Source organism: Aquila chrysaetos, unplaced genomic scaffold, assembly GCF_900496995.4.
Source record: "Aquila chrysaetos chrysaetos unplaced genomic scaffold, bAquChr1.4, whole genome shotgun sequence".
NCBI classification, from domain to species: Eukaryota; Metazoa; Chordata; class Aves; order Accipitriformes; family Accipitridae; genus Aquila; species Aquila chrysaetos.
Window position 1 is genome coordinate 205,621 of NW_024470381.1, and position 14,894 is coordinate 220,514.

A 14,894-nucleotide genomic window follows, 5' to 3' on the forward strand; every position below is an offset into this window, starting at 1 on the left:
GTGTTCAACATGGTAAGCCGTGAAAATGCCTGACATCACTCCATGCTGTGGTGGTCTCGGAGGAGCTGGTAGAAGTTAGTTCATCTGGCAGCAAGATTTTTATTTCAAAGGGAGCAGGGGAAGCAGCAAACATGATGTTTGGGAGTTCTGTTCTGCTGCAATGAAATATCTGAGAAGTGGAAACTCATCTAATGCTTCTCCCTGGAGACTGCAATGCAGGTGGTTGAGGCCAAGTCTTGAAGCATCAGGCTCTGCTGTATGTGTACGAATAAACAGGGATTTTAGTAATACACTGGGGTTGCTTGCCTCTGTCACCTCTGCAGAGTGTCCTATTGCAAACAACATTGGTCAAGATAGAAGCACCCTATTCCCCCACTGATCTGAGTCACTGCTTTAAAGCTGGTGGAAGAAATAGCATGGGCTCCTGCATGGGCAGTGCCGTTTTTACTGAGTCTCATGGGTTTTATTTGCCATATCATGGAGTTTGTCTTGATTATCAGATGTGCTGCTCAAAATAAATTCAGTTGTGCATTGGAATTTTTCTCTAATGCTGCCCTGAAGCGGTCAGAAAGGATTTACAGGCTCATGCATCAACCCTAGAGCAGGCGAAATTGTCTTTAAATGGGATTTTGAAGTGATAATCTTCCCTCTCAATGGAAGCTGTTTTAATTTTTCTTTCAGAAAGCAAGGTTGGGGGCCTGGTGGTGGCATATTGTGGCTTCGGTATTTAAGTAACACTCAGGGAAAGTAATTGCAAACACGGCTTGTGCCAACGATTCCAATCAAGTAAGCATTTAAGGTATTAACTGCTTCATGCATTGTGCTACCGTTCACATTCTTAAGAGTCGTATGCCAGAATAATTGGAGGAATTGCTAATTCAGTCCTGGTTATTATTTTCCAACAGGACAGAACTCGCTTTAGTACTGCAGAATGGACAGACATACTCCAGCAAGCAGCTGAATATTTCTGAATGTAATTTCCCCTGATCAGGAGATGGGGACTGTTCTTGGACAAAAGAAATAAAATCCTGAAGTGAAAATTTCTGTGTGATATTGAAAAGCTTGGGAGAGGTAAGCTTGCAATTTTTGTCTTAATCAGTGATGGGGGCTAGAAGAGAACCTGGACATAAAGATAACCAACTGGCTTGTGCTTAGAAAAGGTGCTGGACTACAGTTTCAGGTTGGGTTTTTTGTTATTATTTCAAAGATCAGTTTGTTTTCCTTACTGGCAAGTTCTATCGAGTGAAATTGTGGGGCCATTTGTTAAGCTTACTTTGTTTTTTCTTTTCTACTAAATCCGTAGCTCCACTAACTTCCTTACCTGGATGCTTCCCTTTTATTTTATTTTATTTTATTTTTTGTCACTTAGTTGTATGTTGTCTCTTGCCCACTTTTTTTGCTGCCTCAATCATCACCTTCAAGTACCACATTTTAACAAAGTGCTGAAAGAATGAGTTTCATTATTAAAACAGCTCAAAAACTTGACATGAATGGAAGCGGTGGATACTTAGGAGGGGTTGAAATAATGTTCAACTAGTTAAATTTCAGGATTCTGTAACACAATATCATTTAATAATATGGTCTGTCAGCTTGCTGTACAGAAGCGAAAAAAACCCCTGGAGCTTTCTTCCATGAAATACAAAACGGCTTGTTTTGGAGGTGGGTTTTTTTCCCCAACATGAACTTAACCCCCCAAAACCAGTGAATTTGGGAGCAGACTTGAATTCCTTTGAAAATTGGAGGTGGTGGTTGTTCTGGTGTGGAAGAGCGAGGTTTAAGGCTTTAGGGTTTCCCATGAGTATGTGCTGGGCATCCTCACCTCTTACCGCTCTTCATTCTCTCTTTCATCCAAACTATCAAAGAAAACCAGCGGCTGGGGAGAAGGCAAATCATTAGTTTTCATATTATGCAGGTCCCAAAGCCATGCAGTGACTGGTCTAAGGGAGGTCTTGGAAAATGGCTTTCCTGGGGCTGCAGCTGAAAAGAAACTGTGATGATCGGTAGAAAATGAGGAAAAACCTGTACAACTGTTGATAAGGAGAAAAGCCAGCAGTGCCAACGGTGCTTTATGGAAATCTTTTCTCCCATTAGTGATCTTGTTATGCATCTGCTTGGGAATGGCCATAATAGCATTAACCGTTACTTTCTTCAATAAAAATATAGAGCCTTGAGTGGGAGTGAGAGCTTGCTGCCAGGGAAGGGTCGGATGCCGTCCTGCAGCCAACACAGCTTTCTGAAGTCTTGTGAGTTCAAGCAAGAGCAAATGGAGACAAGCCACCTCCACCCCTTGCCTTCCACTGATGCTCAGCAACACTAAAACTTGCCACGTTAAGGTCGAAGTGAGCTGGCGATGGTCACGGACGCCAGTCTTCAAGTCCCTCAAGACCATCTTGGGACAATCGCAGTCAGGATGATGGTTACATCTCACTTGGCTGCAGCAGCAGCAACATGAGCTCTATTAGTTCATTTCATGGAATATTCACACTAACAAGGTGTAAAACCCTTGAATGTGAACTTAAAGTGGGTTCGGTTTTTTTTTTCAGTGATAGAAATATTCATAGTTCAGTTCCTGTTCAGTTTAGTCACTCACCTGCAGTCTTGAAGTGAGAAGAACCGTTTCGTGTTCCTGATAAAACTAGATTTTTGTGGCAGATTACTCAGTCAGCAGGACTGGGAACCCTGACTTGTACATAAAATGCTGGTTGTAGTTGCATCAGCTGCAGAAGGGAAGCCCAAGGGAAGTCCTGAGAAACTGGGAGGGGAGTAATTTACTGAGGAAATTGTGCATTTTTCTTGAGTTCCTGGTGAGTGTAGGGATGCACTACTCTCTGGATGTGAAGATGATTTTATATTGCTCTCACCTTTAAAAAGAGCAATGCACAACAGTTTAGCTACTTTTTATGCTGTCAGAATGATGTAAAAAGGGTATAACTAAGCCAAATTAGACTCCTCGCTCCCATTGCATCTAGATTTGGGTTTGCTCTGCTTTTTCACCAGTATTCATCAGCAGGGTCCTTAAATGAAGGAGGACCAGGCTTACGTAAACGTATGCACAACTTGACCTCAAACAGTCTTTATGTGCTGCTTTTCAGTTGATTAGTGTGTAAGTATAGTTAACTCAAGGACTAGTAATGGGTCACGTGTTTCCTAGAGGAGGCTGTTTGTTGTAGTTTGACTTTGAAAGCAACTTGATTAACGAAATAGTTTAATGGGAGAGAGAGAGAGAGAAATGCAGAGCAAAAATACTTGCCCCCTTTTTACTTAATTATGAGCATTAGTTGAAGGAGCAATGGAAAATAGAGTTGTAAAGCTTTCCTTTCATGCGACTGTCTGATGCCCTAGAGATATTTTCCTTGCTCTTTTATCATTATAGTTAGGATCATCTTGTATTTTTAGACTAATAGCTGCAGCTTAAGTAATTTGTATAATAGTTGGTAATAGCAGCTTATGCAAAGCAGGGAGCTTTGTGTATACCTTGTGAAGGAAGAATGTACTGCCCGCCCTTGTGAAGACAAAATTAAATTAATGTCTCCAAAATAACCCATGTAGGAGAAGGGAATCCAGACAGCTAGATGGTCTGTGGCTTGACTACAGATCTACAATATTCCTTTACATGTGGGAAGAAGGGAAAGACTTGCTCCGTTTTGGAAGAGGTGCATAACTACGCTGTGGAAGAGGCTTCCTTTTCAAGTCTGCAAGGGTGAATGCTTTTGATGGTGAGAACAACTCATGGTGAAGATCCAGTTGAGTCCCCTACTGCAAAAAATGTCATTAGTGCATAAAGAAACTCTTGAGTTATGGTAATGGTGGCATCTGCTATTGCAGGATCACCTTAGGCATAAAAGCCCACGAAACATATTCACAGGGTTTGATAGTGGATGTTGGTCCAGATGTGGCTCGTGATGGAGACTGCTCACCCTGGGCTTTGAGCGACTGACACGTGCTCCCCATCTTGCAGAGTAGGTTCTGCAGGTCACTGGCCTCGAGCACAGATTTATTGCTTTGACTGAGGTGTTTGGCTAATGCGTTTGGCTCTCAGGTGTCCTCCTGGCATCAAATATTATAGGACTGCTCTGGGGAAGCATTGAAGTAGCATGGAGCAGTCCAGGGATTTTAGGCTTGCTTGTTGATATGTATTCTTCAGGGTGGCTTTCCCAAGCTTATCTCATCATGAGTTGTCAAAAGTGGGGTGAATATCTATATCAATTCCCCTCCACATACTTTTTTTTCTTTTCCTTGAATTAGAGAGCAACATCACTAAATTTTCCTGGACTGCAGAATATCTCATTGATATGTCAGTCCTATGGCTGGATTATATCCGGGCTACAAGGTCCTTTCTTTGATGTTAATGAAGGAGAAAACCTGGGGCGGGGGAGCTGCCTTCTGCAGCAATGAAAAAATAATGTATTTCTTTCCCTGAGTACACAAAAGAGAGAATGCTTCAACCTCAGTATCGGATGTTAACCTTTGAACCTGAAAATGCAGGAGGAATGTACTTTTATTCAAGCAGTTTAGAAAAAAATAAAAACATCTACATGACCAGAACAGTGTTCGTAATGTTGCTCCTTCAAATTTAGACCATGAAAACCTGCAGAGCTGCAGCTGTTTGCATTAATTCTGTGGCAGGGATCGTCATTTAAAGTCAGTGAACAATGTGCACGTATGCAGTTTGGAGGTAGTATGTAAAAGCCATCAATCAAATAAGGGGAAAAAATAATATATCCAATATTGAGGTCAGGATGGAAAGAAATCTATTTACTGCCCTTTTCCTGGCTTTTAATTTTTACACCATTTTTGGGGAAGCTGGCATATATTCTCTTGGTGTCCTGTGCAATTGCAGGATAGAAATTTAATTACAGATAACTTTGAATTGGGTGTATCTGCATACAAAGCTCAAACCAGCATCCCAATGAAATCTAAGGTTTAAAATAAAATTTGCTTAAAGTTAAAAGTACAACGAACCTATAACAAGACCTAGAACACTGAAGTTCTGCCTGGTTTGAATCATGGTTTTTACGCGTTGCATGGGAAGTAATAAATACTTTTGCTGAATTAGCAGGTTTGCTGAGTGATGCGATACAACGGTAAGCCTTTTATTTTCGCAGATTAATTATGGTCTGCATAGAACCAGGATGATTAAAAGAAATAATGAGTAGTGTGTGAGGTTTGTTTTTCATTTTTAAGATGGTAAACGTGAAGTTTCCTTCTAAACGAAATGAGTCTAAAAGAAAATTTATGGCACTTGCATAGGCCATAGCTTTAGGAAGAGGTTCCTGATAAATGAAGTATACACAAACCATTTTTTAAAATCTGTCTCTTCTGACTCGATTTGTATGCAGGAGGCGTTCACTCTGATGCTGAAGGTTATTCTATTTTTAACACCCTTCCGCTGCAATTTTTTATTTTTTTTTTTAGTAAGGAGAGGTAAGTTCTGTAAACTACAAAACATTTTTCTTCCAAATATCAATTAAAAGAAAGGCTTTTTTTTAAAACAAACAAACAAACAAACCACAAACAACCTTACAGGAGCAATACATTTTCTAGACCAGGCTGTATTTCTTGACGTACATTATTTTGACAGCACTTACAGCCCTTTTCTGAATACTTACTCTGCCTATCGTCTATTTCCAAAAAGCTGGCTTCTTGTAAGGGTTTTACTTAGTGTTTCCATCTTACTGGTGATAACTCATCCAAGGTAACTACAGTGAGGAGGAGGAAGGTAGCTCTTGCTGGGAGAGCATGGGCAATAACCCCTTGCATCTAGTTTTCGCTGCTGATGCAAGTTTTAATGCCGCTCTTGCCAAGGGGGAGAGATGCTCTGCCTCGAGAGGGTGGAGTAAGGGACTCTGCTTGCTGGTTTATGGAGAACACGTCGATGACAAAAACCTTTTCACGTTGTTCGCAGCAGCGGAACGTAAAGGGAATGAAAACTAGGGCAGGCATAGCAAGTGCATATCCCGTCTCCTGCGAGTTGCTTGCTCAAAAAATGTGGTGTTGGCTTCTGAGCAGCTTTGAGACGCTGGCATGAGTGTGTGTGAGCAGAATCTGTATTTTCCTAGGTTTTTTTCTTTCCTCTGTGTCTTGCAAAGACTAGATGGTCTAGTCTAGTTTGGGAAGAGACTGTACTGACAGCCTGGATCTTAATCCTGCTTGACAGTACAGCCCAAAGGAATGAAGTAGTCAAACCTATGTAAAACTCCTGCCAATAATCAGAAAAATTATTTTTTGTTTTTGTTGTTTTGCACTGTTTCTGTAAAAACTGGGCTTTCTGTAAAAGCAACGTTAAGCATCCCAAACCTCATCCCTGCTACACCCACCCGCTTTCACAGAATATCTTTTCATTTCAGTAGATTGCTGGGTTTTGGTGGGTTTTTATGCTGAGCACCACTTGCATATGGAGAAGCATCCTATGATCTGTCAAAATGCCCTGTCCTGAACTGAACTGCAGCAGGGGGCGGGGGCGGGGGGTCTAGAAGAGCATTTTTTTGTAAATTAATCGGCTTTCTCACATGCACAGAAAATGCCCACTTAGTGCATCCTCCCAGCACACCACTACAGGGCAAAGCCCCTTTTGTTTGCATTACATAAACCTAAAAGCAATTTAGTTTCAGTAGAAACTGAAAATACAAAAGAAAAAAAATTTTATTTCTTTGTTTTTAAAAAAGAGACATTTCAAAGAGGCATCTTCACAGTAATAACACAGCAATTGCTTATTACTTAGGTTAATTAGATAGTTACGTCAACCAAGCATGACTTATGTAGCTGTCTTGCTTTATTTCTGGTAGCTGGATAGTGTGCCCATCCTAGGGTTTAAGTAAAGTTAGATTTACAACTAGGATTAAAAGTGCTATTTGGGAAGGGGTTTGCATATTGTGTTTTCTTGATATAACCAGCTTGATTATTCTAATTAGCTTTTCATACAGAGGGATTGAACAGCTTGCTGTGGGAGACAGGTAGGACAGCCATGAGGTTTGGCCAAGGTCCTGCATATAATACCAAACTTGCTTTTGAAAACGAATTACCCAACAAACGCAGGTGCTTCCACGTCAAGACTTGAGGGATGACATGTCCTGCTTTTAACAGCTACCAATTTTTACCTAATTCACTTAAGCTTTATAATAGGGCTTGAAGTCATATGTTTGTATGTGTTGGGTTGATGGTTTCTCTGGTAGTGGTCAATATTGAAAGACCTTCTCATGGTCCTCTGCTTTCATCCTCATCCTCCAAACCCAAATTAAAACAGAAAAGGTGTATGGGTGAAGTCGGTGAGGAATTTGTATGATGTTCTTTACTTAAAGTGAATTGGGCTGCTGCTGAATTTGCAAGTGGAAGGGCCTTTGAACTATTTATCTCTCTTTTCCCCCTTTCCTCCCCCTGCTGCCTTTTGCAAAATACATTTTTAATTTAATTTCTAAACTTGTACTGTCAATATTTAAAAGCTTAGGGCTCTTCCTCATTAAATAGTGATACTGACTTTTTTTTGTTGGATATTCTTCCAAAACACTAACAAAAGGGTTAGATTGCTTGGATAGCAGGATCTATTATTTTGCAAGGGAACCTATTGAACTTTTCTGAAGATTTTCCACCTTCCTGACATTTTCACTGCCTAAACTAATTCTTACCTCCACTGTATTTCCTTTATATTATTACTCAGCTTAACTTTGTATGCTGGACTCTATGCCTCTTCCATGCTCCAGTGCATTACAAATTATTTTAAAGGCTTAGAGATCCTTTGCAAAGGGTTTGGGGTTGAACAGCACATGGTAGCTGTGAATAATTACGACTTTTCCCCATGTGACAGGAGTTCAACGAATATGTTTTCTTATCAAAGCACTTTTTTAAAAAGTAAAAACATCAAATGAACTAGCAGGAAATCTGATTAACTTTTCATCACATATAGAATCTCTGGCATAATTACCAGAGTTGAGATTCCCCACAAGCCAAAAAATCAGCTGTGCCATAAATATTCATGCCGAGTGGAAATAGCAAGAATTTAGGGCCAAGTGTCAATTTTCATTGACTTTGGGAAATGATTGTAGATGCGGCAGGTTAGCCACCCGCGGTGCTGCTACGTGGCATTGGTGGTGGCCGACTCTGTAGAAGACACTGCAACCGGTAATAGTTTTTGAATGGAAAAAAGGCTGCAAAACCTGATCAAAATGAGAGATTTCGAAGGGAGATTCAGCTCTGTAGGATAAAATCATTTTCTGCAAATAAATGATGGCTTGAACAATGGATGAAAGCTCATTGGGCTGTTTGTATCCCACTGTCTTCTTGCTTTTAGCAGGTTTTCATCAAAATATTTGACTTCTGAGCTTTCATCTGTTTAATATTTGGTATTGTAGCATCGTAATATAGTTTGGATTCCTGTGCAAACAATGACCAGAAAAGTGATCCTGAACAATTTTAGCCTGTTTATGGCATAAAAACCTTTGGTCTATCTGCTACCTGGGAAATAAGCAATTTTACAGACCAAGAAATAAAATTACAGTCTGTATTAAATAACTGTTTCGCTTCAGTTTTTTTTTTCCCAGGAAGAACATCTACGCGTAGCTGAATTAAGTCCAGGACATTTGCAAACAGCAAATACGGAGTTGAAAATCCATATTTTCATACTCCTAAATAAATTGTTTTCTGGTTGTTGTGGTATTAAAAGGAAATGAATTTCCAGTTCAGGGGTAAAACATGGATATGGATATTAATTTCTTATTCAAAAGCTCTTACCATGTAAGGTTATGGTGGCTTATTGCTTAAATAGCTTAATAGAGACTGTTAAAGGCAACAGACACCATTGTATGATAAAGAGAAGTGTCTTAAGGATATACTTCAAGCCTGAAACATTAGTTACAGAGGACTTTGCACGTGTTTTGTTCTGCATGCTGTGCTGTATGTAAGCATCTGCAAAATATTCATGGTGTAAATGGAAATTGGCTGCTGGGTCTTCAGTTGAAGACTGAATGTGAGTTCATGTCCGTTTCCAAGTTTGTGTTAAAATGTGATTGTTTGTTGATAACTTCAATGGGATTTAATTAAGTGTACTTAAAGGACAAGGAAAGACCATATGGTCCCACTTATAAGCTGATTTAACTTTTCCCAAGGATAATTAAAACCAAATGATGTATCTGCCATATTAACAACTGCAAAAATCAAGAGTTCTCCCTCCTAGCTTACTTATCACTAACCTCACGAGCGAAATTCTCCTTTGGGATTTAAGAGTAGGTAATACTATGTTACTACCCTTGGTCAGTCTTTCAGATTGTCCTGCCTGGTTTTCAGTCAGAACTCCATTTTTTTGGAAGGTAAAAAAATTGTTCACCATTTGTGTTGTGTGCAGAGTGAGTTCCCACCTGAACTACACTTCTGGGTAAGGGCTTTGCTTCACGTTATGCAGTATTTCTTTGCATTTGAATGGTATCTGATATAACTGTTTTTATTAAATGGCTCTTCACAGCATACTTGCTCTTTAAAAGCAGGGATATATGTTTTGTCTAAGCCCACTTAAATTTTTACTGGATCTAGTACCAACCGTCAGCATGATAAGGAGAGGCTGCTAGGTCACAGTTTCTGTTCCCTTGATTGTTAAATGACAGCTAGTTGCCTCTTCAAAAAATAAACTGGAGTACAGCATCTCTTCCAGAAATATCTAGTCTTGGTATCAAGACACAAGTGGCAAATCCTCTACCTCCCACGGTAGTTTTCTTCAAAGCTCAATCCTACTTATCGTTAAGAGCGTGAGCTTTGGTACTAATCTGAATCGCCGACTGCAGCTTCTAGCCGTTGATTTGCAATACAGCTCCTTCCTCTGGTTTTAAAGATCCTTTAATACCTGGTATTTTCTCCTCTTTAAGATATGACGCACTGTAATCAAGTCATCTCTGGGTTGTCTGAGTGATAAATGGTGGAGGTGACATTCTTTGTGTCCAAGTGCAAAAGGCTTTTTGTAAGCCTGGTATATAGATGCAGCTTTATTCTGCCTCTTCAACCCTTTTCTCCATGTGCCAAAAGTGGGATGCTCTACCTTGGTGCTGGTTTCACTTACGCAGAGGTGTGTTGTACAGGAGAACCTAAAAAAAAGATGAAAAAAAAAAGAATCCTGGAGCTCTGGTAATGCACTAAATCTACCTAAAAAAGGGTCAGCAGGCTTATCCCGAGAGAAATGGTTTGACCCATGCCTTTTGCAAGCTGTGGGTTTTCAGCCCTAAAAGCACTGATCTTCTCAGGACCAGATGTTATGGGGGAGTAGAGGAAGCATCGCTAGAGCTAGCACACTTTTGTCAAACCTCAGGCTTAGCACAGCTGCAGAACCATCCTCTGCTGAGCAGCAAATACAGACGTTCACTGCCAAAGCCAGACGACCTCCTTATTCCTGCAGGGACACGTGGTCATGTCACTTCTCGATCTCCCTTGACATTTGGTCCTCACCAACTGAAATGTGTGGGAAGTGGGATAACTGAGAGCATCTTTTAGACGTGCCAGGAGCTTGGGGAGTTATCTTAATCCACTGTGGCAGGCTAAGGATGGCTCTGCAGCTGGTCTTCAAATGGCAGAGCTCTGCTGCAGCCCTATCCAGGCAAGAGAAACTCTCCTGTTCGCCTCCTTCCTCAGCTTCACTTGTCACCTTGGGTTATAAAGTGGGGGAGTGCGACTTCTCTAGCTCCCTAGACCCTACTGGGAAGTCAGGACTCAGCTTTTGAAGAAGTGCTTGTCTCCTTTTTTTTTTTTTTTTTTTAGTAGTATTGCCCTGGAGGAAATCCTGCCTGCTCGTTGCGACAGCTGTCAATCACTGAGGTCCGATTCTACTGTTGCTGTCTCTTTGGATCCACCCCCGTGTTGCTTTAATACAAGTTCTTCCTTGTGTAATATCTTGCAGCATTTTTGGCTGGTGACCCCTATTTTCAGCTGGTGTCCCCTATTTTCAACTATTTTCAACTAGTTACGACTATAGTCATAACTTCCTCTGAAGAAACATAGGAGAAAAGCCACTGAATAAAGGATTTTAAATGATGAAGCATGAAATAGGAACACAGCATCTGGAATTATTGATCAATATGCCAGTGTGGAGACCAAAAATTAAAGGTGTGGGTCAATGGGGGCTTGTTTGCTTTTGTGAGGGCAGCAAGCTTGGAGGCAGCGTGAGAGCTCGAGCACATTTGTGGATGGCGATGGAGAAGCATGTTATGGTTGTACTGTTTGAACAGCAGTTTTGGGGTTTTGACTCTGCATGTGTCCATCAATAAATATTTGAGAACATGAGAGGATTTAGAAAACAGCGTGTCTGGCTGCTTCTTATCCTCCTTGGGTTTGTTGTGTAGCATCAGTTTTTACCAATAAGGCATTTGTAGCTCACCAAAGGATCAAGTTCTCTTAAGGAAATACTGGTATGAACTTAGCAGGGGTGGTCAACTTTTAAGTATTTATCTGAGGTTTTGATTTTGCACATGGAGAAGAGCAGTAGGAAGGTTTCCTCTGTGTCTCCTCGTGACATGATGGTGCCTGCCCGGAAGCACTTGCGATCAGGATTCAAATAACATGCAGTGATATTTCTTTTTTTTTTTCTCTTGCAGTTCCAGGAAGAGAGAAAAAACACAGGGGAAAAAAGTGAGTACAACTGTGTTGTGACTCTATAAGCTTTTCTGGAGATGTGCTGGCACAGTGCAACGCCAGTACAAAGGAGACTTGCTGTCCTTTTGTCTTGTTTATTATTTAATCTTTTGGTCTGCTGGTGGGAAGAATGTCATAGTCACAGTGCTCTTGCTGTGCCGTGAGATGAGAGCCCCTCTCTGCCCTCTCCAGCAGGATTTAAGTTTTCAAATGGTCCTTTAAATCCTAAACAGCCTCTTCTTCTTTTATCATTTCTTTCTCCCAGCTGGAGGGAGATGGTTTATTAAAAGGAAGAAACAAATTGTATTTCATTGTAAAGTCACCTACCATTTGCAAAAAAAAAAAAAAAAGAAAAAGGAAGGAATCCAGCACTGCTGGGGTGTAGCTCTTTGTTAATTGAAATGTCTCAAGGATATCCTTCAAGTTCTTTATCCCTTCCCAGCCTTCTCACCTTCCTGTCCCTTGCTCTGAATAGATATCCTGCCCATTTAGTATGCTTTTTTTTTTTTAAAGATGTATATAAAAGTGCAAAAGGCTATAAAATCTTTCTATAAAATACCCAGATGGAAGGAAAATGTAAAGAAACAGATGGCACTTTTATAACGTAGCATTTTATGGAGCTATAGAGTTTTCACTAAAACATTTCTATGGTAAGGAGAGGTTTTCTAGATAGCCACCCATCGTATACTTAGTAATGAGATGTTTGTTTTGAAGACTTATTTTACGTTAAAAAAAAAAAAAAAATTCCTTTTTTGTAAAGAGAAGGACTTGACACCAGACCAACATGAGATGTATTCACTGTGCGAAGTGGCCATGGCCCCAGAACTACCTCTTCTGAAACACTAGCTGGCTCCTGCTGTTGTTGCTCAGAGGCCCGTTGCATGATTCATCTGCTCCCTGCCAGACTGAAACAAGCTTCGGGGACAATTTTCCTTGGCGATGAAAGGATTTTTCCCTCTTCTTGGACGAGGGACTTACAGGCAGGAGCCGAGGAGGAAAGCTGCCCGGGGTGTTTTGTTGCAGGGCAGTGGCCTCAGCTGCTGAACAAATGTAGATGAGGTGGCCAGAAGGAAGGAGAAAAGGAAAAAAAGGAAAAATAAGCAGCGAACGTATGGAGCAGCGTGGATATATTTCAGGGTGGCAACATCATGACGATCCCCACCTTGACCTGTTAGGGGTCATAGGACCACACTCGGTGGCTTTATATTGAGCCAGCAACTTCTGCTTGGTGTAGCCTATTTGTCAGCAACAGCCTTACTTAATTTTTTTTTTGGTAGCAGCTAGAGACTTAGTCACACTTTTAATTAAAAAATTTCAGGAAAAGGCTAGAAATCTGAAACATCAACGACAGCACAGACAAGTTGTTACTGCTGCTCCTGCTAACTAGCAATATGTCTTTCACAAATGTCTGTTGGTGTGTCTTGCTCACTTTTCCCCCTCCTGCATCCTTCATTTTATTTACTGGTTCTCAGCTTTTTGTTGTTCCAACCAAAATATTTTAGGTATAAACTGGAGATGATGTCTAATGATAGAATCGTAGAATGGTTTGGGTTGGAAGAGACCTTTAAAGGTCATCTAGTCCAACCCACCTGCAATGAGCAGGGACATCTTCAATTAGATCAGGTTGCCCAGAGCCCCGTCCAACTTGACCTTGAACGTTTCCAGGGATGGGTTTTGGTCTTCCTACTTTGAGTGTTTTGGCCAAAGCCCCCTGGTCTGTGGCAAAGCCAAAAGGAGGTAGATCACCATAGGTAGATCACCATCTCTTCTCCTTGAGGGTCAACAGTACCAGTTGCTGTGACGTGAGGATGTAACGGGCACCAGAGAGCCTGTGGCTCTGTTTGGTGCTTGTTCCATTGCAGAGCTGCTATAGAAGCTGAGATTTCCACCAGCTTGACCAACTGCCATCTCCAGGGTTGTGCTTGCACAAATTGGACAAATTTGGACATCATCTGATGTCACCCTTGCATGGGATTCATGAAAAAGATTGCTTCTGCTAGTTTGGCTTGTGGTCCTGAGCTCGTAAAAGTGACTTGAAAGACAGAAAGTTTAAATGTATGGGGCTTGATTTTTGTTATTTTTAGTGCAAAGCTGGAATTGCCTGCTTATCTTAGAAGAGCAAGAGCAGAACTAAGCTTTCAGGTCCTGTCTTTTTAATAAAAATCTGTGATAAACATGAGACCAAATGATCAGGCGAGGGGGATTTTTATGCAGGGCTGGGCTAGCACAGCGAGCCTAACAGCTTGTGTCTGTCTGATTTCAGTGAGAATAAGCTTTTTTTTTTTCTATACCAAATCCTGAACTTCTTTCCAAACCATGTTCTGCTCTGTTGGTTTGTTCCTGCTGTCCCTTTCCACCTGACTGGCTTCTGCCCAAGGCAAGGAAAGTCTGCTTTCATCCAAAGCTTCAAGAGAAAATCGCATTATCTTTGAAAAAATGTCGATCATGTCATGGGTACCTGTGAAATTTTTGTGCGCTCTACCTTCAGCTGCCTCTCCACAGATGGGACAGAGCCATGGTGCTTCACCTTTCCTCCTCTGCCATTTACACCCATGAGATGTAGGTTTAAAAGGCAGCTGTTCAAAGGTAGGTATTTGTCTATACATCTATCCTAAATAGGTGCTGAAAATCAAGTCCCAGTGTGCTGTTCCTCATGAGATAAAGTGTATGGGGGTGACTGAGATAGCATGAATCTTAAGTAGTTCAACAGAGGTTGAAATGATCTTCCCATGGCTACATGGACAGATAACTAACACCACGATTTCTTAGTGTACCAACAGAAATTTTATCATCAATGGGTATCCAGGCTTCTTCCTTTTTGATTTTCAGGGCTCTTCTCATCCAGCAGCTCCCCCAAAGTCTGTCCTGAGCCACACTGTCCAAGGGGGTCCTCAATTCTGAGTCCACCTGACCCGTATCGTAGCAAGAAGCTTGTGTTGATCGAAGTGGGGGGAGCAAAGGGGGTGTCCCCCCTTGGGTAATGGGTTTGGGGGAGCATCGGGTCATGATGGGTATGCTCATCAGAGCATGCTCTGAATGCTGTTGGATGCTCCTAGAGAGAAGGTTTCCATAAAGGTTCTGAGAGATCTGCCACAGCATTAGGTGAACTCAGAAAATGATGCAAAAGTAGGGGAGCTGGAGGGTTTTGCTGGGAGGCTGGGGAGTGGGGATAGTGCAGAGCGAGGAAAAGGCAGTGGAGGGTGCAGGACAGTTCTAAGATGAGCTGGTGACATGAAGTGGTGGTGTGACATTGACACGGCTAAAATAGTAGAGCCATATCTAGCAAGCATGGC